Genomic DNA, 25,827 nt, shown 5'->3' on the forward strand with positions numbered 1-25,827 from the left:
GCAAATTTCATTGCTTTTGGAGAATAAATTTGAATGATGTCAAGGATAAAGACTTGGATGTAATTTGTTCCTTCATCCATGGAGCAGTTCAGTGGCCTATGGAGAAAGATTATTTCAATGAGACTCTGAATGTCCTGTAAGTGCATTTGTATATCCATGTAAATGACATCTTCCACATTTCTTGCGTGCTCTGAGGATGAAGATTAGGCAAATGCCTGAGTCTTTTGTCCTGTTGCTTATTAGGCACACCACTAAAAATACCTAATTATTTTACAGATTCAATCTGATTTTAATCTTTTAATTTTTTTTTTTGGTTCTTTTTTTCGGAGCTGGGGACCGAACCCAGGGCCTTGCGCTTCCTAGGTAAGCGCTCTACCACTGAGCTAAATCCCCAGCCCCATTAATCTTTTAATTAATCAAGTGAAGGTTTTTCTTCCAGTTGATTTCTGACTTAAAGTATGGAAGCTAAGGAAGAAATGAATTATCTACATGGATCTTTCACGTAAAGTCCTCCTAGTAACAGTTTATGTTGCACACTAGACAGTGACGACTTCCTGAATTTGATTCCGTAATATTTCATTGAGTTTTATCCCAAGTACTTGCAAATAAATGGTCTTTGAGTTTGCTGACAATTCTTCCATCAGTGTGTTGCTGCTAGAGTATATATTGGTTCCAGTAATATTCATGGTGCCTATAGTTATCAAGAACATTATATACACATAAACTTATTCTCTCAAATTTATAGCATGTGGTTAGTTCTTGCCTTCTAATGCTTCATCACGTTTGGAAAGAGAAGATCTTTACACTCAGAAATTCATACTTCATATGGATATCTGGATGCATTTGTTTGTATGTAATCGGGAATGAATACTTAGATCATTAGAAGGGAAGAAATCCACGTGTTTTAATAGATAAAATCCAAAAGACCTGTGGCTTTGTGCTTCACACTGTTCACGTACAATCACTGGCTTTTAATTTTAATAAAATTCAGTTTGGCAGTCTCTCTTTAGTGTAAAATATATTTGAAACATATGGAATTAAATGATATGTTTACTTTCTTGGAATAATGAGGCTATCAATAACAGTGGTAACTGCTATGTCTCTTGTCACTGGCATGGGTTACAGTTATGGTGTGGGAAAGTTGGAACATTTGAGAACAGAGACACAGGAATTATTTATTAGACTTTTTTGTCATTGTTTTAGAAACATATCTATTGTTTTCATGTCTAAGTTGGTTAATCTCTGACCCCTTTATGATATTTATATATTATAATAATTTTTGAAGTAATTTTAGAAAATATAGTTGCACATATTACCGATATGATATCAATGTACATTTTGGTGAGTTGCTGATAGTTGTTTTAAAACACAGCCCTGTGGACTGCAAGGCTACACAGACAGCTTAAGTAACTGATGTTTTCTAATGTTTCACTGAAGGAAGTAGCTTGAGCAATGCACAAAATTTATTCTCACATCACTTTTGTGTATTAGTTAAATTTTTAATTGAAAATTTTGTGTGTCTTCATAAAGAATAGCCTAAATTGGCCAATTTTATAGAGTATAGAATGAAAACGCCACAGGGATAGAATTTTTGGAGAAAACCAGATTGTATCTACCTCAAATTTACTCGTTAAATATATAGCTGTATGGTTAGTGTTTATTGATCCGATTATATTAAGTGACAAGCATGAGACTGTAGGTATTATTCTTTACATAAACATAAACACAATATGGCATTATTCCATTTCCACTCTCTTGTGGCCCACTTTTATTGAAAATAATGAGAATGCTACATCAAAACTTCATCTATATTATAAATATATAATACTGGCAAATACAAATGTCACTGCAATTTCCTTATTTCCCTAGTTCTCAGTAGGATGCTAGCATTGTTTTATCATATGTGGAAAGGTTATCAAAGATTTTACTAGATATTTTGCTATAATGATGAGAAGTACCCAGAGTGATTATATCACATTCCTTTGTAAATAGAAAGTAGGTGAGTGATACTTGGGTGGTAGGGAAAGCCCTTAATCTTTGCATTAAGTACCTCGCAAAAGTGTATACCTGCACATTTGAAGCAAGGATAGTCTACAAGAAGGATGGACAAAATGTGGATGCTTCACTCTTTCTTAAAAGGGGGAACAAAAATATCCATTGGAGAGTATAGGGAGGCAAAGGATAGAGTGGAGACTGAAGGAGTGGCCATTCAGAACCTGCCCCGCATGTGGCCCATACATATACGCCACCAAACCTAGAAAAGAAGGATGAAGTTAAGAAGTGCATGCTGCCAGGAACCAGATATAGATCTCTCCTGAGAGACACAGTCAGAACATGTCAAATACAGAGGTGAACACTAAGATCAAGCCATTGAACTGATAAATGGACCCTTGTTAGAGGAATTAGAGAAAGGAGTAAAAGAGCTGAAGCTGCTTGTAATCCCATAAGAACAACAATGCCAAACAACCAGAGCTTCTATGGACTAAACCACTACCCAAAGACTATACATAGACTGACCCATGTCTCCAACTGCATATGTTGCAAAGCATGGCCTTGCAAGGCACCAATGGAAGGAGAAGCCCATGGTACTGTCAAGGTTGAACTCCCAGTATAGGGGATTTTTGGAGGGTGGTAAAGGGGGTTGAATGGGGAGGGGAGCCGGAAAAAAGAATACTATTTGAAATATAAATATGAAATACCCAATTCAATAAAAGAGAGAAGGAGACAAAACAAACAAAAACAAACAAGCAAACAAACAAAAAAACCACTTGGATATATTGCTCTCATATGACCTAAATAATCCTTGTGCAAATAAATGCGCATGAAGGATTTACCAAATGCATATTTGAAATTTGGATTTAAATATGTAGATTGGATATTCTTTCAGCAAATGATTGAAAGAAAAATTAGTAAGATGAGGGCAGATATGATTGGCCATGTTAAGTATATTAGACACTAATTATAAGTGATTGTAAGTAAAGAAACCAAATGTTGCTGCAAAAAGACTATTATGCAGTGATAAATAAATTTATGCTTTCACTTCCAGAACCAATTCAATTATTTCACAAAAATATATCATGAAGTCAATGGCACTCATAACACATACTTTTTATATTGCTAAATATTTTCAAAATGAAAACATGGTCATAATTACTGTTTTTTCCATTCTGTAGTATTCTCTTTACCTTCAGCTCAAGCACTCAAAAATAGAGATGCTGGGGTTGGGGATTTAGCTCAGTGGTAGAGCGCTTGCCCAGCAAGCGCAAGGCCCTGGGTTCGGTCCCCATCTCCGAAAAAAAAAAAAATAGAGATGCTAATCCTCTCTGTAAAAGAGGTCAATACCTTATCTTATTTATGGGAAACGCATTGACATGAACTGTTAAAGTGTTTGCTATTTTCTACGTTACCGTATCAACCCAATCTCACAATAAAAGACAGCTGATTCCATGTTTAGAGGTCTGATGTAGAAAATCCCAGTACAGGATAGTGCTCCAATTGAATATAATTGATCATATATAGACATCGGTCTATATTAAAAACTGTGCTCTGTTACAGAATAACAGCTAAAAACCACAAATATGCCTTGGCATTAGCCTTTTCAATGGATGAAATCAACAGGAATCTGGACCATTTACCAAATATGTCTTTGATTATAAATCCAACTTTGAGCTATTGTAATGGAAAAAACAAAACAAAACAAAACAAAAAAACAAAAAAACAAAAAAAAAAAAAAAAACTGCACTCCTGTTGGGAGCAAGTAAAGATGGCACTGACATCTAGTGGTCGTTTGTGGTATATGACCATTAAGCCGTGTCTTTAGCTTTCTTCTGGCATTTTACTAGGCCACAGTTGATAAGCATGTTAATAAGATATCTCCACTCCACCAATCCCCAGAGGACAAGTTTACAGCTACTGTCTGTTTTGTACTTAAAGTGAGTGCCTTTGTTCTCCGGGGTCCCCGGAATCAACTATGAGGTGTTCCTGCAATAAAGGCTGTTAAAGAAGAATCCAAAGGTGTCGCGTCTTCCTTGGTGGTAGAGGTGGGCGCTTCAACTGGTGGCCAAAGTACGGGGACCCGAGAAAATTATCTTTTCTCGTTTGGATTCAGAACTTTTTCAGCCTCAGGACGGTCAACGTCGGTAAGTTCCCAGAAGGGGCAATTAGTTGCTGGAGTTGGGACAATAAGGTTCCCGGAATTTTGACGATAAGGTTCCCGGAATTGGGACGATAAGGCTCCTGGATAAGGGATTATAAAATTTCCCTTATAGGACAATAAGGTTCTCTGAAGTAAGCAGAGATGATGAAAGCCTTGGTTTAGAGGCAAAGGGGTTTGTGGAACACAGTAATGTTTTCTTTCCCATTTGATCCTTTGTGGGTTGGACTAGCACTCTTGCCTTGTACTCTTTTTGTGTTGTGGTGTTGCTACTGTCTGAATTGCCACCGTCCAGGGCATGAATGCACTTGTTGGGAAGAGCCCACTAATGATGAGCCACAAGATCGTGTGTAAATTAACACGCCAGCTTGCCCTGCTTGTAAATCGATCGTAAATAAGGTCATAAAAGCATGGGAAACCAGGTTACTGTATCCTGCAAAACTCTCAATTAACATAGATGGAGAAACCAAGATATTCCATGACAAACCAAATTTACACAATATCTTTCTACAAATCCAGCACTACAAAGGATAATAAAGGGTAAAGTCCAACATAAGGAGGCAAGCTATACCCTAGAAGAAGCAAGAAACTAATCATCTTGGCAACAAAACAAAGAGAAGAAAAGCACACAAACATAACCTCACATCCAAATATGAATATAACAGGAAGCAATAATCACTATTCCTTAATATCTCTCAACATCAATGGCCTCAACTCCCCAATAAAAAGACATAGATTAACAAACTGGATACGCAACGAGGACCCTGCATTCTGCTGCCTACAGGAAACACACCTCAGAGACAAAGACAGACACTACCTCAGAGTGAAAGGCTGGAAAACAACTTTCCAAGCAAATGGTCAGAAGAAGCAAGCTGGAGTAGCCATTCTAATATCAAATAAAATCAATTTTCAATTAAAAGTCATCAAAAAAGATAAGGAAGGACACTTCATATTCATCAAAGGAAAAATCCACCAAGATGAACTCTCAATCCTCATCATCGGTTGGTTTATATACAAGTGTGTAATTTCTAGGCTTGAAAGTAAAATGATGCTATCTGGTGCTGGATAGAGGAGCCTTATTTTTTATTATGGCAGCTTGCTATTTTTGTAACATGGTGATTTGGTTGAACACAATAAAGTACAGTAGTAACTGAAAAAAAAAAAAAAGAATTTACTGAGTTGGGGATTTAGCTCAGTGGTAGAGCACTTGCCTAGCAAGCGCAAGGCCCTGGGTTCGGTCCCCAGCTCCGGAAAAAAAAAAGAATCTACTATTAAATTTTTAAATTAGCCCTTAGAATTAACCTTAATTCATATAAATTTCAAATGAAAAGAACACTTTAACTTACTTTATTTTTATATCTTATTTCTGTTATATGAATATTTTGCCTGAATGTGTGTCTATTCACCGCATGTGTGCCTGGTCCCTGTGGGGGTCAGAAGATGGCATCAGGTCCCCTGAAACACAAGTTACAGGCAGGAGCTGTAAGCTGCTGTGTGGGTGCTGGGAATTGGACCCAGGTCCTCTGCAAGAACAGCCAGTGCTCTTAACTGCTGCACCCCTCTCCAACCCCTAGTGAGCAGTTATTTTATACTTAAGAAACAAAAGAGAACATCTCATTTCCCTAAAGTTGCATATTAGCTAATAATTATAGCTAATAGAATCAAAACTGAGTTACCTTTATATCTGATACTGATAGTAGGCCAATCACTTTGAGTTGTTTTTTTTTTTCTAATAAAGACATACAAAGCCCATTACCAAAAAAAAAAAAAAAAAAAAAAAAAGATTCTTTTCTGCGCATAGATACAGGTTGTTATGACTATTTTTAAGGCATGGTGTGTACAGGAGTTTGTGCTTTCTAGATGGGCATATTATATCCTATCAATTGGATCAGAAAAAAAAAAGAAATTTCATCTTCTGCTCTGATGAGCCCAGACAGCAATGCACAGAAACATGGAGGAAACCTCTGGGCTTTCTCCTGTACAAGAAGTTTCTCTGCTTTCATTCCAGTGGGTTCCAACAAAGGGCCACTAAGCCACCCAAAGCAAACTTCATGCCCCTGGCCTGCTGCTTCATCTGTCCCCCTGAGTTACATTGGTGTATTCTTCGCTTACTTCTCTGGGTTCTCTGTTGGACCATGCCCTCATCAGGATGCCCTCCCTTACACTTGGATTAGGATACACCTTTCCACTCTGTATCTTACGGATACAGAGGATGTATCTGTAAGATGTCAGAGGGTCCCTTCAACCTGAAGTCTGCATAAATGTTATTGGGTGTGACTCTAGAGAACCCTGACATTGGCATCCATCCACTCTAAGTCAATAAAAATGAGAGCTGCCCAAGCACTGGACAGGCATAGCCCTGCCTCTATTGTGCTTAAACAAAACAAAGAGATAATCACAAACATGTAAATGTGAAAGTTATGATGTTACCTCGCAAACAGATCAGATCTTGGTAATGAAAACAAGAAGGAAAGAATTTGGGAAAGAGGACTACGAATGGCCTCCCAGAGAAGGCTGAAAACACAAAGACAATACAAACCAGCCACACAAAGGGAGGAGAAGCACCTGGATAGTGAACATGGAGTCTACAAAGAATGTGAAGAAGGAAAAGCTCAGACTGCAGAAGCCACAGGAATGCAGCTGAATTTCTCCTTCAGAAGTATCTGGTGACTCCTTACCCTACAGGCTGATCGTTTAATCCTTAGCAATCAGGCCGTTCAAATGAAACCCATAATTACATTCTACCACTAGGTGATTGGCTAAAACCCTAAGCTACTGTTTGTCTGCTTGTTCGTTTGCTTCTGAAAATGGGGAATAAATAGAATCTTTTATTCTCCTTATTGGCAAATAAATTGGTACAACTACTTCAAAAAAAAAAAAAAAAAAGCATGGGAAACTCACACTCCACCCCGCTCCTGTCAGCTCTTCAGGAGCTTCTTGGTCAGCGTAAGCTTAAAATTGAAAAGAAAATTCTGTTGTGTTTTCTTGATGAGTGTAACCGTTGTGCTCCGTGGTTTATAGTGTCAGGGTCGCTCACTTTGAGAGCGTGGGAAAAGCTAGGAAAAGATCTGGATAAGGAAACTACAGTGGGCAAGCTTAAACCAGGGACAAAGCCGCTTTGGCATATGATTCGTGCCTGCTTAGAAGATAAACGATGTGAAGAAGCTGTTAGGACAGGTCAGAAAATCCTTACAGAGCAAAAAGAGAGTATGTCAGAAGGAGAGAAAGTTTTGAAGGAAGGAAAGAAAAGAAAGGGAGGAAAAGAAGTAAAAGAAAGGGCAGAAAAGATCAAGAAGAGGATAGACAAAGGCGGGATAATAATCAGGGCCAAGAGACAAAGAAAATATATCCCTCATTAAAGGCATTGACCTTGGGAATGTCTAGTGACTCAGAGCTTAGTGATAATGACTTAGTTGACCTTGAGGAAGAAGCCGCTCCTTATGAGAAAGAGATTTATCATCGTGACTGGCCACATGCCTACGCTATGCAGAAATAAGCCAAGGACTTCGATAAGAAAGCAATTATACCAATGGCACCCCCTGCACAACCGTATAACTTTCAAGGTAAAACAATGGTGAAGCCTGCAGGAGGTACTTCTTTTTGCCCAGAAGTATGGAAACAGTTAGGATTGAGTTTTCCAGTTTTTCTGGATGTAAATGGGGAGCGATATCATGAACCTGTTGGCTTTAAGACAATAAAGCAATTAACAGAGTCAGTCAAAACCTATGGAGCCAACTCAGCTTTTGTTATCACTCAAATTGAGGCTCTTGGCAGATATTGTCTCACCCCTGGAGACTGGGGGAGTTTAACCAGAGCCTGCCTCTCTCCAGCTATGGAGCAAGTGTAGTGAGAAAGAAAATTTAATTTTATGGACCCCGCTCTAGTGGCGGTGTGTTGGTTTATAGCCAACGTTAATTTTTGAAGCATAGTGTTTTATCTGTGCTTGTGCTCCCAGCCCACACAGTAGCGGGGAGCAAAACTAGCTGCAGAGCTGCTGCAGTGAGCATGGAAACTTTTCAGTCTCACCCAATTTTTCTGGCTCTTCAGGAGCTGTTTGAAAGAAAAAGGGTTAGGATGAAAAAAAAAAAAGCACTATAGAGAGATTTCTTAATGAATGCGATGCCATTTGCACCTTGGTTTCACTGTCCCTTGGAATCTCATGGTGGACAGCTGAGATAAGCTGGGGAAAAGATGTAAATTTTGCTTGGGAGCAAGGAATCTTAAAGGCAGAGTTTCAGCCGGTATGGCACTTAGTGCATAGCTGCCTAGAAGATCAGAAATGCTGTCAACAGGCTATAAAAAAGGGACAGGCTGTGTTAGAATTGATACAGGAGGAATGATCTGAACAGGCTGAAAGTGAGGTGGGGGAGGACTCTAAGGAAAACAAGAACAAGAAAGGAACTTCTGCCAGTTGAAGGCCTGACCTTCAACTTTTTTGTTCACAGAAAGAGAGTGCTCATTAAGAGAAGCTCTTTAAGGGAGCTTACCTATCTGCTGGCCTTATTCCAAGAGAGGAGTCCGTCTCCAGCATTAAGTTACTTTTCTTGTTAGTCATCATTAACATGGAGAGTGCCTTTGATCCTGTCCCCACAGCAGCCAGTTCCTGCCCCTATGGTCAAAATGCCCCAGGCTGGGGGGCAGAGAAGCCCTGCAGACCGCAAAACTGCCAATAGCCAAAGGTGAAAGTTAAAACAGAGAGCATTCCAGGAAACCGGTCATCAACTCTGACCAACTTTTACTCCTACAGGACGAGATAAAAATAATGAGGACCTGAAGATCCGACCCTTCTCCTGATTTAGTAGCTCTGTTCCAAGAACCAGGGGCCATAAAACCTTTTGGCATCCCCTTATCTCCTGGAGCCATAAAACAGGGACATATTGGGGTAAGATGGGCGAGAAAAGGCCTCGATGATTTGGGCTAGCATGAGTAAAACTTGTAATAAAAAAGGGACAAGGTAATGGTAAAGTGTTTTTGTGTATGCGTTCTTTTAGAGTTATGTTTTAGTCTTTGGACCCTGATTAGAGATAGTTTACACCCTAGACATGAGAGAGAATGGGTTTGGGAAAAAGAGTTCTCCCAGACTCTCCACAGATGCTTTGGAAAAAGAGAAAAACTTTCAGAGCTCTCCTGGGAACAGAAGAAAGGCAGAAGACGTCCTTTCTCTCTGCTGGCTCCTATTGGAGAGAATGCTTATTTCTGGTTCTGGGTTCCATAGGCAGGATATCTGGGTCCCTTCAGTGGGACACCATCTAGTTTTTTCCCTCTATGTCTATTGTCTGTCCTTGGTGCCCCAAGCTGTCCATGTCTGTCAGTCTATGTCTGTGGTTTTTGTTTCTCATTGTTTAAATGTTTTATGTTTCATGTTCAAAAGAAAAAATGGTAAAAACTTTATCTGCTGGTCGTTCACACCTTGATTTGGTCTTAACTCGTTTCTAAAAAGGGAACAAGTGAATAAAAAGCAGTTTCAATCGGCCTTTGGAGCCCTGTACCTGCAGCAAGGAGCATAGGTCAGCTGGAGAAGCTGCCCGGGGGCGGAGCATCTGCAGGAGCTGATCTTAAAGGTGCCAGCAGCTCCTCAGCTTCTTGGTACGGGAGCTGATGGCTGTTTCTCTTAGAAAAATCCTTGACTTGTTATTAGACTTAGCAGGTGACAAGGTGCTTCTTTTAAAATCAGAGCTAGAAAAGCAAAAATGGTGCTTGGTCTAAATATTAAAGACATGTGTAACCACTTCAATTTTGTTTCTGACTGGTTTTAAATGTATAAATATGCTCTACATGCCTTGGTCATAGATTATTGGGCTTTAAGTTATTGATATGGTTAAAAAATTATAACATCTATAACAAAAAGTTGACATAAAACTGGTAATTTGGACAGAGTCATTCTAGACAATATGTGACATGAGCCAACCTAGAGAAACAGGTCTAAATTGAGATAATATTTTTATAGAACTCTTATTCTAGAAGCCAGGCACCCCCCCAAATTACAGAATGTAAAATCGTATTGGAAATTTTTAAAAGATTTCATGATTCTTTTAATTTGATTTCTGATTCTGCTTATGTAGTCAACACTGTGCGCTCACTTGAAATTACAGGGCCAATTAGGTCGACTAGTACTGTATGTAAAATTCTTTTAGAATTACAAACATTGATTTGGGCCAGAAGAAATAAGTTTTTCATACAACATATTCGAGCTCATACTAATTTGCCTGGTCCCATGGCCAGTAATAACGCCCTGGTGGATGCTAGTACTCGTAAAGAATTTTTGTTTTCATGCAGCTCCAGTTGATCTCACTAGAGAATTTCATCAAAAGTTTCATGTTCCCACTTTCACTCTTCAACAAAAATTTAAAATCTCTAGAGCTGCAGGTCGTGATGTGGTGTTACGTTGCCAGAATTGTGTTCAGTTTCACCACCCTCCTCAGGTGGGAATTAACCCTCGTGGTCTGATTCCACTAAAACTTTGGCAGATGGATGTCACACACATATCTCAATTTGGAAATTTAAAATATGCACATGTTTCTGTTGACACCTGTTCCGGTATTATACATGCCACTCTGATGACTGGTGAAAAGGCTCGTAATGCCATTAGTCATTGCTTAGAGGCGTGGGCAGCCTGGGGAAAACCTGATATTCTCAAGACAGACAACGGGCCTGCCTATACTGCAAAGTCCTTTTAGGCATTTTGCCAAACAATGTAGGTCAAACAAACTACAAGATTGCCATACAATCCCCAAGGTCAAAGAATTGTGGAAAGAGCACATCGTACTTTAAAAGAGCTCTTACAAAAACTAAAAGGGGGAATTGCCTATGGCAGAACACCAAGAGAACAGTTGTCTTTAGCTCTTTATTTTTTACACACTTGATCTTAGCCAAAAGGCCGAGAAGTGATAGCTCTTTATTTTTTTACTCTAAATTTTTACTCTAAATTTTTTACTTTTGGATGCGCATGGCCGCTCTGCTGAGGATCACCATGCTGTTACCAAACCTATGACTTATGCAGACATAAAGTGGAAGGATTTCGTAACTGGTGAATGGTGTGGCCCAGATCCCGTAATTTCGAGATCCAGAGGAGCTGATTGTATTTTTCCACAGAATCAAGACAATCCAATCTGGGTGCCTGAATGTTTGACTCGCAAACTGCCTCCTGGTTTTCGTGAAGATGAGACTACGAACCCTACTATTACTACTGGGAATGGTAATCAGGGTTGATTCACTCACGCTGTGGGCTATTGCCAGATCCCGGCCAGTACTTATGCCAGTTCATAGCAATTCTACTGTCTTGCCAACCTTTTTCTCCACATCCTGTTTGCGTGATGTTCCTTGTATAGTGCCTAATGGAGAATCGCCCCAACGGTATACTGCCACTAATCTTTCTTTATTACATACATTATGTTTCACTCTTAAAAATTCCTTCCAGCCTTGTATATGGCTGCGAAGGACCACATTGGCTAATTGGTTAGATCCTGTTAGCAATAGTACTATGGGCACTGGAACCATCCTGGATGCTTGAGTCAAATTACCCAAGGAGCCTCTTCAGGCAGTGGAGACACATCAATCAAGAAGTCTGCTAGGTTAAACATTACAACTTTGATTATGATGCATAATTGTAGTTTTCCATCACCCCCGGGGCAAGGCATTCACACACTGGGTAACTCTACCTGTCGTAGAGTCCTACCTACTTGCCCCCCATATAAAGCCTTTCCACCTCAATTTACCCCATGTCAGATTCCATTCCATAGAGCAAAACAATTCCTACCAGGATTTGAATTTTCCCCTCCTTTTGGCAATGTACAGTGTAATCGGAAAAATAAAAATAAGACTGGCAGGCGTAATTTTTGGCCTTGGTATCAATGGGTATTATCAAATGAACAGGGAGCATACACATCTCTAATTCCTTTTGCTCGATTATTAGGTGAAGAATTTACATTGTATAATATTTCAGCCGCTAGAGCAAATCACAAAACCAGATTAGTAAAAGTAAAGATTAATGGCCTTTTAGCAAATGATACTGCTTCAGTATGTGTTAGACCACCTTTCTTCTTTCTGATAAGCACTAATGTAAACCATAATGCTTTAAATTGTAATAACTCTGATGTAGTCTGTTATTTAGCTGAATGCTTGGATGGCACCAATGATACCGCAGTGATGGTCAAGGTTCCTTCTTTTGTGCCTATCCCTGTGGAAGCAAATCCAGATAATTTTCCCATACTTCATTTACTAAGAACCAAAAGGGATTTTGGTATTACGGCAGCTATAATTTCAGCCATTGTACTATCAGCCGATGCAGTAACAACAGCCGGCTGAGACTATCAATCAGATTGTGGAAAGAACCGCAGTGGCATTAGAGATACAAGAAGAATTTAATGCCCACTTGACATCTGGCTTTCTATTAGCTAACCAACGAATGGATTTGATTCAAGAACAAATTGAGGCATTATATCATATTACACGGCTGTCCTGTGTTTCCTCCCTTAGAGGCTTATGTGTTACTCCTTTGCAAGCTAATCTTTCTCAGTATTCTCAACAGAACAAAGAAATCTCAAATTATCTGAAAAGAAACTGGTCCATGAAAGTGGAACAATTATCGAGACATATTGCTGATGCAGATTGCTGTCCTTAACAACACTAGAATGGAACCCATCACGTTTAGAGATTTCACCTTGTGGATTACCAATGCTTTCTCATTTTTCAAAGAATGGGCTGGCATGTTTGCCTGAGGGAGGGGGACATTGTCCTTTTGGGATGTGGAGTAAATCTATGGCTTTTTTGCCATTTACAACGAGAGCATGCCAGACACAAAGCGATTGTTTACCAAGCTATGGCTGCCATTGAAAGCGGTGCTTCTCCCAGTGTATGGCTGGCCTCTTTGAAAGATTGAGAGTTCGCCCTAGATTGTATTTTGTCACTGTCATGTGAAGTCATTGTATCCAGAGACGGGCAACTTTCCTCGGGCTCGGACCAACCTAAGGCAGGAGCCCAGTGATGATAGGGTTTTTCCAACGATGGGTAAGGCCGAGTTTTGGAGAGGAACGACCTAAGACAGGAGCAATGACATGTATTGACATGACACCCAGATCTAGACCAGTCATAGACAGTAGTGGCTATGCCCCGTTTGAACATTCGGACTGGTCTAATGCTCCTCTGCCCAGTTTCTCCCCTAAAATTAAGCACACACGTATAGCCCAGGATGGTGTGTTGTACAGAAGTCATCACTAGCCATTGGGGTGCAGTCCTAACTGCAAGAGTGGTTCGCTATGGCCGAGCTGGGCACTCTGTGAGGCATGACTGATCTCTCCCAGACCACTACCTCCACCTAATGGATTCATTTTTAAATAAAACAAAAAAAGGGATATGTTGGGAGCAACTAAAGATGGAACTGACATCTAGTGCTCGTTTGTGGTATACAACCATTAAGCCGTATCTTTAGCTTTCTTCTGGCATTTTACTAGGCCACAGTTGATAAGCATGTTAATAAGATATCTCCACTCCACCAATCCCCAGAGGACAAGTTTACAGCCACTGTCTGTTTTGTACTTAAAGCGAGTGCCTTTGTTCTCCGGGGTCCCCGGAATCAACAATGAGGTGTTCCTGCAATAAAGGCTGTTAAAGAAGAATCCAAAGGTGTCGCGTCTTCCTTGCTGGTAGAGGTGGGCGCTTCACACTCCATATATTTAATGAAAAATGTTATATGCTGTTATCTAATTATGTCTATAATGAAGAGACTATGTGTTCATTTCTACTTACAGGACTGAATTGGATGTCATCTATAAATTTTTTTTTAGATATTTGGACATCTAATTTCCTCATGTCACTTATTATAGGCAATGAATTATTTACATAATTTCTCTTTGGGAGACTTTGATAGATATTAAGAAAATTAATAAATAAGATTGGACTTATGCTTATCTCAATCCATGTAGTTCCACGGTACCTACTAACTGGAGACATGATAGGCCTTCTGCTAGGCATGGCCTCCAGAAATTGACCAATTCCAGAAAGAAAGAATAGATGCAGCCATGAAGAATTGAGTCTGGCCAAACATTAAGGGACAAAGTGCCCTTTGTCATTAGAACCTCTTTCAAAATTTTCATCAGCATATTGCTATAGTTAGTATAAATCATTTCCATTAATAATATAATAATCAATCCATATCTTTGTAGAACTTATTGCTATATATTTTCTTGGTTTTCTTTTGTTTCCTCCCCATGAGATACAAGAGAACACCTTCATAAGTGAACATTTCTATTAAAGAGGGGTATGGTATTCTGATAACTCAATCTTTCATATCTTTTTACATGATTATTTTTCCATCATTATGAGATATTTTGTATGTTAGTGATAACTCTATTCACTCTACCTTTGTTTCAGTATAATAGCTTCAAGAAATACAACTTTTGAATCTGATATATTCTGCATCAAAATTTCTTGGGTCTTTACTAGGATGAGGTTTTGAATATGATCTGCTTCTAACACTTTAATGCAGCCAAATTGTGTTTACATTTTTAAATTTACTTTGTTCTGACTATCTGTCTTCTGAGGAGAAGGGAGGTAGATATTCACAGAATATTTTGGAGCATTTCTTGAAAAGGAGATCTCTAGCATTTTTATGTGAGTCACACCCTCTAGTATACAAGAAATACCTTCAAGTAAGGCAAGGTAAAAATAATGGTTCCTAAAAGCTAAAGCAGTACTTCGCTCTTAAATAATAGTTGAAGTGTTTCTGGATTAAGGCATTTTTAAAATATTAGCCAAATATCCTAAAGTTGTAAATATATTAAAATCTCTCCAAATATTGAATACACATATACCAAGACAAAAACTGAATGACAGAATGGAAGTTATTATAACATGAAAATATGTGTTTTCTTATATATTTGTCAAACAGCTATGCTTGCTGTTCCCATTGGAAGTGGATGTACAAGGTCTACATTTCCTTATTTGAATCATTGATGAGAGGACGAGTCGTAGATAATCAACTGTTTGTAAGTAAATATGATTACAAGATTTTCTACGTGCACTTCACCTCCTGCTACTTACTATATTGTAGTTCTTTCTGCTTACATATGGACCTTTCCATTCCATCTTCAGTGATAATGAACAATTTCACTATGTCTATCAAATGACCCCAAAGTACATGTCACTATCATTGGCATTGGTCTCCTTCATCATTTATTTCAACTGGAACTGGGTTGACCTTGTCATCTCAGATAATGATGAAGGCAATCAATTTCTCTCACAGTTGAAAAAAAAGACCCAAAACAAGGAAATATGCTTTGCCTTTGTGAGCATGATGGCAGTAAGTGAGTTTCATTCTATCAAGAAATTGAAATTTACTACAACTACATTGTGATATCATCCACAAATGTTGTTATCATTTATAGGGAAACATATAGTATTATTGAATTGAACTTCACAATGTGGGAATATCCAGTTATACAGAGGATATAGATCACCAAATCAGAGTGGGATTTCCTGACAAGTAAGAGAGACTTAACTAATGGCATATTCTTTGTACTCTGACATTTCTGCACGACCATGGTGAGATATCTCAATTCAAAATTTTTTACAGACATGGTACCATCTTAGAAGCACAGATTTATGCCTATTAATGCCAGAGTGGAATTACTTTAACTATGAAGCTGTAAAATGCTGAGGAACTATTCATCCATTCCCTTGCTGGAATGGCTAATGGAACAGAAGTTTCACATGGCCTTGAATAATAACAGTAGCAGCATATGCAATGCTGTGTATGACATGGCCCATGCCCTCCAAAAGAATAATCTGCAAGAAGTTGATAATCAGGAATTTAGCAATGGGAAAGGAGCATTTACTCACTGTTTGAAGGTAGACTTTCTCTGTTTTTTTTTCTATTTTTACTGAATATTTTATATATTTACATTTCAAATGCTATCCCCTTTTATTCCACTTCCAACCCCTTACAGCTATGTAGATGCTCACACTCACCCCCATCCACTCTCACAACACTATTGCTCTACATTGTCTATCTTACATAGATTTATTTGTTTTGTTAAGTATAGGCTTTTATAGTAGAATCTGATAATTTTTTAATTACTTCTGTTTCTCGTATGTCTAACCTTTCATTTCTGATTTTGTTAATTTGGATACTGTCTCTATGCTCACTGGTTAGTGTGGCTAAGGGCTTAGGTATATCGTGTTGATTTTCTCATAGAACTAGCTCCTGTTTTTTTGTTTGTTTGTTTGTTTGTCTGTTTTGTTTTGTTTTATGATTCTTTGTATATATCTTTTTGCTTCTACAGTGTTAATTTCAGCCCTGAGTTTGATTAATTTTTCTATCTACTTCTTTTGAGTGCATTTTCTTCTCTTTTTCTAGAGCTTTCAGGTGTGCTGTCAACAAGTAGTATATGCATGCTCCAGTTATTTATTAGTGTTTGGAGTCACTCAAGCTATGAGTTTTCCTTTTAGCATTGTTTTCACTGTGTCCCAAAAGTTTTATATGTTGTGACTTCCTTTTCATTAAATTCTCAAAAGTCTTTAATTTCTTTCCTTATTCCTACCTTGACCAAGTTTTCATTGAATAGAGAGTTGTTAAACTTCCATAGTTATGTGGACTTTCTGTTGTTTTTGTTGTTTTTGAAGAAAACCCTTAGCCCATGCGGATCTGATAGGATGCATGGGATTATTTCCATCTTCTTGTACCTGTTGAGGCTTGTTTCTTGAATGATTATATGGTCAGTTTTAGAGAAGGTTCCTTGTGATCCTGAGAAGAAGGCATATTCCTATGTTTTAGGATGAAAGTTTTTAAAGATATCTGTTTATTGTATTTGTTTTATAACTTCAGTTAGTTTCAATCTGTCTCTATTTAGTTTTTGTTTCCATGATCTGTCCATTGGTGAGAGGGGTATTAAAGTGTCCAAATATTATTGTGTGTGGTACAATGAATGATTTGAGCATTAGTAAATTTCTTTTATGATTGTGGATTCCTTTGCATTTGGAGCATAGATGTTCAGAAATGAGAGTTCATCTCGGTAGATATTTTTCTTTGATGCATACGAAATGTTCTTACTTAAATTTTTTTGATAACTTGTGGTTGAAAGTTTATTTTATTCAATATTAGAATGTCTACTCCTGCTTGTTTCTTGGGACCATTTGCTTCGTAAGTTTTTATCCAGCCTTTATTCTGAGGTGCTTGTTGTCTTTGTCACTGAGTTGAGTTTGCTATGTGAAGCAAAATGTTGACTCCTGTTTATGTAGACATACTGTTACCTATGCCTTTTCATTGGGGAATTGAGTACATTGATGTTAGGAGATACTTGAGAGAAATAATCATTTCTTCCTCTTATCTTTTTTATAAGAAGTGGAATTATATTCATACTGATATCTGCTTGTGGGCTTGTTGAAAGAAGATTACTTTCTTGCTTTTCCAATGGTGTAGTATCCCACCTTTTGGTGGAGTTTTCCAAATATTTTCTTTGTAGGACTAGATTTGTGGAAAGATACTGTGTAAATTTGGTGTTGACATGAAATATCTTGCTTTCTCCATCTTTGTTAATTGAGATTTTGGTCCAGGTATAGTTCGCTCGGCTGGCATTTCTATTCTTTTAGGGACTGTATGGCATCTGCCCAAGAACTTCTAGCTTTCATTTCACTGTTGAGAAGTCTTATATAAGTCTCATAGGTCCGCCTTTATATGTTACTTTACTGTTTTCCCTTACTGTTTTTAATAATCAGTTTTTGTTTTGTGGATTTGGTGTTTTAACTATTATGCGACAGTAGGAATTTCTTTTCTGATCCAATCTATTTGGAGTTCTGTAGACTTCTCGTGGTTTCCTGGATTTCTCAAATTTTCTGGGTTTGGAGCCTTGTGTATTTTGCATTGTCATTAACTATTGTGTTAATGTTTTCTATAGTATCTTCTGCCACTGAGATTCTTGCTTCTATCTCTTATATTCAGTTGGTAAATCATGTGTCTACGACACCAGATCTCTCTCCTAGGTTTTCTATCTCCAGTCTTTTCTTCCTTTGTGATTTCCTTATTGTTTCTATTTTCATTTTCAGAATCTGAATGATTTTGTTCAATTTTGTCTCCTTCTTGCTTGTGTTTTCTGGGAACTCTATAAAGGATTTATCTGTTTCCTGTTTAAGGGCTTATACTTGATAAACTATGCTCTCCTGTATTTCTTAAAGGGAGTTATTTATGTCCTTCTTAAAGTCTTCTATCATCATGAAATGTGTTTTTAAATATGAATCTTGCTTTTCCGGTGTTTTGGGTATCTAGGATTTGCAGGCCAGAAGGATCCTATCCCAGGCTCCTCCATGGTTCCTGTGAACTGTTCGCTTCTTTGGACAATTATTCAAGCAAAACTGGGTACTCAGCTCTGTGCATAGGAGAGAGAAGACTCCTGGGAGACCAGCTCTATCTGAGTGGGTTTTGGGTCCCTAGGCTATAGAAGAGCCTTATGTCTGAGTGCAGATGGAGACCAGAAGAATCTGTAAAATTTTTTTCTAATGGATGATGTTTGATGTTTCAAATGCATAGACATTTAGACTCTGAGATGCACACACTTAATGAAATACAAAAAATATTTCTTTATGAATTTTCTGCAAGAGGAGAAGATGAGTTTTTATTTATATTCACCAATTATATGGAAATCATTATAAGGAATGGTTTTCATTAACATTCTGCAGTGTTGACTCTGGGTAACATTCTTGGTTTCTGAGAGAAATTAAACAAGAAATATTGTTGGTATTCAGTTCCATCTATAAAAATATTTATTGGTATGAATGTATCTTTCTTACTTTGTATATGTGCATTTTTTACTCTTTCTGTGTATGTGTTTATATTTGTTTTTCATTGTACAAACATATTTATATTTCTGTATGAGTGTGGATATGAGCAAGAATTTTTTTCTATGTATGAATTTCTTTCTAGAAGTGCATTTTTATATGTGTGTATGTTGCTTTGTGTGTTTGTCAGAGTATGTATTTTTGTGTACTATTGTATGTATTTTGTGAGTATTTGTATGTGCTTATATGTATTTTTATCTGAATACTGTGTAGGTGTCTGCCTATTTCTATGTGCTTGTCTTGGCATTTACCTGCCTTTTTGTCAATTTGTGGGAGTATAAATTTCTCTGTGTGTCATATCATTCTGGGCTGGTGCACATATTTTATACCTTTCCCTGTATGTTCTGTCAGTCTGTCTGTATGTCTGTATATGTATGTGCATTCCTGTATGTGTGTGTGTGTTTCTTTGTGTTCCAATATATATATATATATATATATACTTTGTGTACTTTTATATCTGTGCATATCATTTTGTGCCTGAATATTTACATTTGTGTGTCAACATGTATGAATATATGTGTAATAACTTTATGTTGGTATTATAAGTGTGACTCTGAAAAAGATGTGAGACTGTTTATGTGTTAATGTGTATGTGTGTTTATGTGTGTTTGTGTTGCATATCTGTGTTTTGTTCTTTGTCAATTTTTGTTTGGTAGTTTTGTCTGCAAGAACTAAAATTTTCAGACTACTATGATAATTTCATTTTTTTAATTTTTTGGATATTTTATTTACATTTTAAATGCTACCCCCATTCCCGTTTTCCCCTCCAGAAACCCACTATCCCATCCACCCTCTTCCAGCAATAATATTATAGTAAAAGTGGGCATCTTACTGAAATCAATATACATATAAAATGCAATACCCATCAAAATACAAAGGAAATTTTTCACAGTTCGAAAGAGAAATATGCAAATTCATTGGGAATAACAAAAAAAATCCACAATAGCAAAAACTATTCTTATCAATTAAAGAACTTCTGGGGAAAACACCATCTCTTACGTCCAGCTCTATTAAAGAGAAATAGTGGTAAAATCTGCATGGTATTAGTACAGAGGCAGGCAGGTAGATCAGTGGAATAGAATTGAAGATCCAGAAATGAACCCACATACATATGCACACTTGGTCTTTGACAAAAGAACAAAAACTATCTAGTGGGAAAAAAAGACAGCATTTTAAACAAATGGTGCTGGTTCAATTGGAGGTCAGCATGTAAAAGAAGGGAAATTGATCTATTCTTATCACCATGTACAAAGCTTCAGTCCAAGTGAATCAAGGACCTTCACGTAAACCTGATAATTTCATTTTTCCAATTGCTTTTGTTGTGATTTCTCTTTTTTAATTCCTTAAATATTGTTGCCTTTACTAGGAAATTCAAGGAACAATAGGTACATTGTTGTACAATGCTTGTCTTTTAGCTAAACTTCTTTCTTAGAAAAACTCACGTTACTATTTTCTCTTGCAGACAGAGTGATTATAAAACATAGAGAGAGAATGAAGGAACACTATGATGTTGTTCACTTTCAGAATTTCTCACAACGCCTTCTGGTTAAGGTGAAGATAGGAAAATTCAGCCCTTAATTTCCACATGGTGGACACTTTCACTTATATGGAGACAGGATTGAGTTGGCAACATGAAGTAGAATGGTGGGTGTGTTCTAACTTATTGATTTATACTACACAGAAGTAACACTGCAACATATTGAAATGAAATATTTTGTCCAATCAGGAACCAATATCTAGGCTCCTGTTTTATTTTTTATTTCATTTTTAACATATTTTACTAATTCTTTGAAGATTTCATGCATGCATAAAATATACCTTTGTCATATGAGAACAATTATCTGAAATATAATGAATATAAAACTGTTCTTTTCACTGTTTGATATCCTTTCCTTTAAAGTGAACAATATTCTTTTCATACCATTGTTGTTATTACACAGTAATCTTCTCCCTTACTTTAAACCTCTGGAACACATGTTGATATAAGTGAGACTAATGTGACAGTTATGAAATTTTAAGATTCATGAATCCTAACACATCATTATACTCAAAAATGTTTTACTGTATAATCAAAAACATATGCCAGGTTCCATAGTGAACACAATTACAGAATTTCAAATTCACAGAACCATTAATTTCTAATAAACTTGAAGAACCCCTTCACACTTTTAAGTAAGATGATTGAAATTTCAAAGTAATATATAAATAGCACTAGTACAACAGACAAATGGCTACTAAAATACATCAAATATGGTAATTATAGCAACCAGATGAAATTAAAATTAATTTTCCATTATAGGTGAACATTTTTGGTAATATTCTCTAGAAGTAATCAATGACAATTAGGCTTTTTTATATTTTAAGATATTCTCTGGTGTCTTCAGAATGTATGGAGACTCATTCACATAAATGAGGACATCTTTTTTTAAAAATAAAATTGGAGGATACCATTAAAATGAATAATAAGAGGGAAAATGAAATTAGATAACAATATCTTTGATAGATATGTATGGAATAATTCTTGACTAAAACACCCATGAAAAGAATATAACAACAGCAACATCATTCCCTAAGAACAGAGAGAATTTAATCCAGAGATGCAAGCATGTTTCCATATATCCGGATTCTTTGATTGTAATATACCGCACAATAAAGAATTACATTATGTTCCATAAACATTCAGAAATGGCCGTTAACCAAGCCCAAAATTCATTCAGACTTAGAGGAATAAAAGAAGTGATAGAACAGAAGGAACACATATTGATATGTGTTTTTCTTTCAAAAACCTATTGACAGTACTATAATACAGTAGATAAAATTATTATCCATGAAAGTCAGAAATAATGACAAGTAGTTTGGTTGGTTCATTTTTTTTATCCAAGCACTTTAGAGACATTGGTCTGAATATCACTGTCTGTTTCTTGCTATTCTGACCTATATTATGAGCCCAAACCTGCCATGCATGATATGAAGGAACTACCTTAAAATATATTATCATGAAGCAAAAAAGTATGCTCTTTTCCATACTCTAATGAAAAATAGTCTTTAAAGCATTACAAAGTGTTAACATAAATTTAAGGAAAATGATGGTGAAAAAAGAGAAAATGTACTCTGCTCCTTATTGTGAATATTAATCTAGGAACACTCCATGGTTAGACCCTGTTTCAACAATATGAGAAACATAGGAAGAGTTCTTCAAATCTTCAACTTAATGTTAAGCAATCTAATTTTTATCTAGCCTTTTCCAGTATTTGCATCCAGTGCAGAGTACTTTAACCTTATGTACTACTCCATATTTAAGGTCATTACTCATTTCTTTATCATTTCCAACAATGGTAAAATAGTGTCTGCATATTCCACTTTTTTAATATACAATTTTCCATGCTTTACAATACTAATTTATTCAAGGTAATATTTGTTATTAGTGATTTAAAGACATACTGTTTCTCTTTCAAATGTTTTCAAGTGTTAACTTGTATCTCTTTTCCTTTAATTAAACTTTGAACATAAGGTACGTGGGAGGAAGGGGTGATTTGATATATGGCGTATAGTCAGAGAAAGACAGGTATGGATATCTGGAGACTGGAACAAATATCTCAAAAGAAAATTATTGCCTATACTGCCCACAGTTAGATGGACACTCCTATATCAATTACCAATTAAGAAAATGCTTGAAAGGAATGAGGATAGTTGGCTAGTGTTGGCTGAGAATATATCAGAATTAAAGTTCCCTCTGACTGTTCACAATACTTATTGCAATCTCAATTTTTTACACAAAGCTCACCATCAGTTTTTTTTCCTGAATAACTAGACATTCAGAATTTATCCAATATTTCTTCAGTGTTTTTCCAATATTCATAGCTGGTTATTAAAAATGGACAGTGTGAAATGTCAATTAATTGGTGTACATAAAACAAGTTCATTGAAATCTCAATGTAGTCTTATAAAACATAAAGGAAATAGCTAAAACTCGTTATTAGAGTATGCCTAATTTTTTTCTCAGATACCATCCTCTGTGTGCAGTGCAGATTGTAGTCCTGGATTCAGAAAATTCTAGAAGGAGGGAATGGTAACCAGCTGTTTGTTTTCAGCACCTGCCCTGAAAATGAAATTTCTAATGGGACAAGTGAATGTTTGCTGCTCTGATAAATTCTGAAAATATATATTACTCTTGTGCCCCACTGGAATTATGAAGTCAATTAAAAGCAAATGACAATATAAAATATATCACTTTTGTACTTTATTAGTTATGGATATGAAAATAATTAACAAAATCATGTCAAAAATAAACCAACCAACAAACAAACACATATACCTTGTGCCTTTACCCACATATTGACTCATTGAAAATTTCTGGCAGATTACATTTCCACAAAAAATACTTCAGCAAATAAATTGCAATATGAGGGAATTTTCCACAAGACTTTTCCCAATAATTAATCTATTGTAAAACAACATGTACATTATATTTTAGTCTCAATCATTAAAATATTTAAATTGGTTATATTTCATCATTGTATCCATCCTATATATGATTATGCATACCATGTACATATAGGAGCCCATGAAAAACTGTATACAATATAAAATCAACTGGATTAGAATATGAGACTGTTCGATAAAAAAAATCCATGTTCTCTGTAAGAGTAATATAGAAGACAAACATATTTGAAATTTTATGAGAAACTGCTAAGTATGATTTTATTTTCTTTCGGTGCTAATATTGGTGCATGTCAGGATCAATAACCAGAACTTTTGTCTGCTTGTTGCCAGATGAAATACATTCAAGGGTTTATTTCTTTATACTTTCTAATTTTCAAACATTAATATTATATCTTCTCCCAGTCTCCACTTTCTTCTTGTGACTTATTATGAATTTAGGCATCACCTAGTTTCAATAGTGCAATTTTTACTTTTACCTGAACACATACATATAAATATATACACATGCACAACCTACCTGTTTAATTTACTGTTGTTTCTATTTCATTGACTTTGAGATAATGAATTCTCAATTACCTGTAAAGATATTGTTCCAGTAAATCCAGAGTCATAATATGTAATAGGGAATGAATTGATAAAACAGTTAATAATCTCAGGAAACATTGAGTCTAGAGTTTTTTGTTTATAAAATATACTCAACAACAATGTGTTTTCTGAAGGTATCATCTCTCAGTTCATTCATCAACTTGATATCAACATAGAACAAAACAAGTTTTTTGGAAATCTTTGCTTTCTGATAATATTAAAAATGTTAAAATCAACAAAGTTAGACAAAGAAAATATTTCTTGGTTTTATTTTATCTTATTTATGAACATTATTAATTGAAAGCAATGCTGTGCTGCAATGGCCTTGCAATTACATTGTCAGCATCAAGGGCAGCATTGTAATTCTTGTTTCAACAACCTTATTTGAAATAACTTGTCAATAAAGTTTCTAAAGAAGCACTAACTAAACTTTTCTTTGAACATCACATATGGATCTGTGTGTGAAATGTTCAGAATATAAGTATGTCAAAATAGAAAAGAACAAGTGCATTCAGAAAAGTATAATCACTCTTAGCTATGAAGACACCTTCGGAAGGGCTCTTACCTTAAATGCATTCTGTTTTTCTGCCTTCACAGCTATGGTACTTTGGGTATTTGTGAAGCACCACTACACTCCTATTGTAAAGGCCAATAACAGAATTCTCATCTACCTATTAAACATATCACTCATGTTCTGTTTTCTCTGTACCTTTTTCTTCATTGGCCATCCTATCAGAGCAACATATATGTTACAGCAAATCACAATTGGAATTGGATTCACTGTAGCTGTTCCCACAGTTCTGGCTAAAACAATCACTGTGCTTCTGGCCTTCAAAATCACAGACCTAGGAGAAGTTTAAAAAACATTTTGGTATCGGGGACACCTAACTACATTATTTCCAGATGTTCCCTATTGCAATGTAGTCTGTGTCCTCCCATTGTAGGTATTGATAAACATTCTAAGCAAGGCCACATCACACACCATCATTGTGTGCAATAAGGGCTCTGTTATGGCTCTCTTCTGTGTCCTGGGATACTGGGATACTTGGCCTGACTAGCCATTGGAAGTTTAACTTTTTTTGTTTTTTGGCAAAGAATCTGCCTGACACATTCCAGAAAGCCAAGTTCAATTTCTTGACCTTCGCATGATAGTGTTCTGTTGAGTCTGGGTTACTTTCCTCCCTGTGTACCATAACACCAAGGGAAGATTCATGGTTGCTGTTGAAATAGTCTCCATTTGGCATCCAGTGCAGGGATGTTGAATGAGTCTCTGTACCCAAAATCTACATCACTTTATTGAAACCTGACAGAAATTTTATCCAAAATATCAGGGGCAAATCTGAACAAATATTTCAGGAATTCTGTCAAATGTAAAGTTGCTATATACCCAACAAATATTTGGTTACCGTGCATGTATCTAGTTTTAGAATCACTCTCAATCATTCCTCAAGTGATGTCTAGAAGTGTCATATTTACTGATCTTTCATGCATTGTCCATAAAATATTGCCCTCATTCCCTTGCTTAGTTTCCTCTGGGAGAACTAAAATTCTCAAATCATTATTAAAATTTTATTCAATATTTTGCTTTCTCTGATTTTTTTACCTCGTGTAACTTCAAATAAATTTGATAAGGCAGTCGAATCTATAACCTTGTATAAAATATAAGTTCCAGGATGGACAGGAATTATGCATAGAACCATTTATCAAATTGAACAATCAATCAGACTAAGCTCCTCCTGTAATACCCCTCCAATTACTTTCCAGAGAATTTAGTGTAATGAATCTTTTCTCTTAGCATTGCTTTCACTGTGCCCCATTGG

General features: G+C 36.4%; 1 long non-coding RNA gene and 1 pseudogene across 1 annotated transcript in view; both read left to right on the forward strand.

Annotated features, from left to right (window-relative positions):
- On the forward strand, positions 1 to 25,357 carry Vom2r-ps55 (vomeronasal 2 receptor, pseudogene 55; annotated as a pseudogene).
- LOC134485099 (uncharacterized) overlaps positions 3,753 to 25,827 on the forward strand; it is a 46,825-nt gene continuing 24,750 nt past the window's right edge. Inside the window, exons 1-2 of the long non-coding RNA XR_010062969.1 lie at positions 3,753 to 4,139; positions 15,039 to 15,135. This is a non-coding gene — a long non-coding RNA (uncharacterized LOC134485099). The remainder of the gene's footprint in view (positions 4,140 to 15,038; positions 15,136 to 25,827) is intronic.

The sequence above is a fragment of the Rattus norvegicus genome, chromosome 1 (genome assembly GCF_036323735.1).
Source record: "Rattus norvegicus strain BN/NHsdMcwi chromosome 1, GRCr8, whole genome shotgun sequence".
Taxonomy (NCBI): Eukaryota; Metazoa; Chordata; class Mammalia; order Rodentia; family Muridae; genus Rattus; species Rattus norvegicus.